This window comes from Cupressus sempervirens, chromosome 5 (assembly GCF_028749045.1).
Source record: "Cupressus sempervirens isolate cs-2001-9-10 chromosome 5, ASM2874904v1, whole genome shotgun sequence".
Lineage (NCBI taxonomy): Eukaryota > Viridiplantae > Streptophyta > Pinopsida > Cupressales > Cupressaceae > Cupressus > Cupressus sempervirens.
Genome location: NC_143122.1, coordinates 28,670,967 through 28,673,414, shown reverse-complemented (window position 1 = coordinate 28,673,414; position 2,448 = coordinate 28,670,967). Strand labels below are relative to the sequence as shown.

General features: G+C 41.1%; 1 non-coding gene across 1 annotated transcript; it reads left to right on the top strand.

Moving 5' to 3' along the window:
* Positions 1-1,739: 1,739 nt before the first annotated feature.
* Positions 1,740-1,930, top strand: LOC149554430 (small nucleolar RNA U3). The gene has a single exon (XR_016352498.1). It is a non-coding gene; the product is annotated as a small nucleolar RNA U3 (small nucleolar RNA).
* Positions 1,931-2,448: the final 518 nt, after the last annotated feature.

Here is a 2,448-nt window from a genome sequence, read left to right as displayed (position 1 = left end):
TCCAAGGGCGATAAGCCTAAGAAAGAAAAGGTCAAATGTGCTTATTGTAAAAGACCTGGTCATGATGAACATAAATGTTTGCAGAAACAACTTGATCACTTGACATACATTCTTGAGAAGAATAATATCAGTGTTCCTGAGTCTATCAAACAAAGTTCTAATGAAGGGTCTAACAAGGAAAAAGAAAACAGCAAGGGGAAAGGAAAGGGCAAGGCCCTTTTTGCAGTTGCTTCCTCACCATCCACTTGGGTTCTTGATTCGAGTGCTTCACACCAAATGGCTTCATCTAAGGAAGAACTTGCATCCTTGGAGCCGTGTACTATGCCTTCTATTTTGATGGGTGATAACACTCTTGTTGAGGTGTGTGGGAGAGGGTCTGTTGATGGTACATTCCATGATGTTCCTTATGTACCCTCATTATCAACTAATCTCCAATCGGTACACCAGATCACTCACACAGGTTTAGGCAAGCGGATTGAGTTCACTCCTAGTTCAGTGGAGATATGTGAGTTGCACAATGATTCTACAGTTGCAGTTAGGAGAGCAGATCATCAGTCACGACTCTATATGTTTGGTCACTTTGTTCCTAATCCTCCTTTGACGGTTTCACTCGCTCACTTTAATGATGTGAGCAGATTATGGCATGAGCGGTTTGGCCATCTTAACTTCCACTACTTGCATCAGCTTAACCAGCAGAGCATGGTCACAGGGTTGCCTTCTACTTTGACATTGGAGTCACTTGGAATACATGATAGATCTTTTGATGGGTTAGATTCACTTGAGCAGTCTTCTACCTCCACTTTTGATGCAGAGAGTGATTCAGAGGACTCACCTCCTTCCTCTCCTAGTCATCGTTTACAGGTTGATGATTCTCCTCTAGATTCTCCATCTTCTAGTCCACTTTGGGCTAGACAGACCTTGCAGTTTGCAGGTGATTGGGTTGGGGATCCATCAGACACCAAGCAAACTCATTCACAATTCCAGGATGCTCTACATATCTTCATTGCTACTACCTCAAATCCACAGTCCTTTCATGAGGCTTCTGGTATTTCTAAGTGGGATACAACTATGCAGGAAGATTATAGTTCCTTGATGAGGAACCACACTTGGGATCTTGTCCCTTTTTCTAAGGGAAGAAAAATTGTTCGATGTAAGTGGATCTACCGAACAAAATTTGCAAGCTTTGCTGGAGGTGTAGGATGCTACATCTTTTTGGGGGGCCTCTTCCTCTCACTTGGAGTTCTAATTTTCTTTGGGGAGTCTCTTTTCTCTCTCTTTTGGGGGAATTTTATGTACGTGGGTACCTCATCAGGCTTGACTTTCCGGGACCCATTTCTACATCCACCTAAGCTTCGCTTATGGGGGGGTGTTAGTGTAGTTTTTTATTTTTCCTATTTTGCTAGGTTTTTCCTACACTTTTAATAATCCCGCTTAGGTTAATAAAGCATGTCTTATTAGGTGAATGGTTGTGAGGTGTCATCTTCCTACATATGAGCATCCATTAGCTATCTTGGGAAGATACTTTGCTATCTTTAGTCCGATAGATGGTTGCTCCTCATTGGTTGGTGTTGCCACCTCCTCCCTCTTCCTAGCCTATATAAGCATGCTACCTGGCTTGTATTTGCATCTCTTGTTTTTGCATCCTCCTAATGCTATTTTGCTTCCAGCATTTGCATTACTCTCTTGGAGACTAACTCTATGATGCTATTTTGATTTTGTATCATTTGCATTCATAGTTTAGATATTTACTCTTTGCACTAGTTTTCTGGGTTATTAATCTTTTCAGACAAGCACACAAATCTGGACGATGAAGTAAGGCTCTGTGGCCAGAGCGCGAATACTGAGGCTGTTGTTCGCAGCTTGCCTCCCGATGAACGTCCTGCCTGCTATTCACAGCATGCAGTGAAGGCCTCCGAGCGTTTTTGTTAGAATCTGAAAAGATTAATAACCCAGAAAACTAGTGCAAAGAGTAAATATCTAAACTATGAATGCAAATGATACAAAATCAAAATAGCATCATAGAGTTAGTCTCCAAGAGAGTAATGCAAATGCTGGAATTAAAATAGCATTAGGAGGATGCAAAAACAAGAGATGCAAATACAAGCCAGGTAGCATGCTTATATAGGCTAGGAAGAGGGAGGAGGTGGCAACACCAACCAATGAGGAGCAACCATCTATCGGACTAAAGATAGCAAAGTATCTTCCCAAGATAGCTAATGGATGCTCATATGTAGGAAGATGACACCTCACAACCATTCACCTAATAAGACATGCTTTATTAACCTAAGCGAGATTATTAAAAGTGTAGGAAAAACCTAGCAAAATAGGAAAAATAAAAAACTACACTAACACATAGCTTGGGGAATGTTATCTCTGCTGAAAATCAACTAGATGTTTTCTTGTGAGCACCCTAATATGTTTTCTCCATTTCTTCTTTTGTCTTTCTAT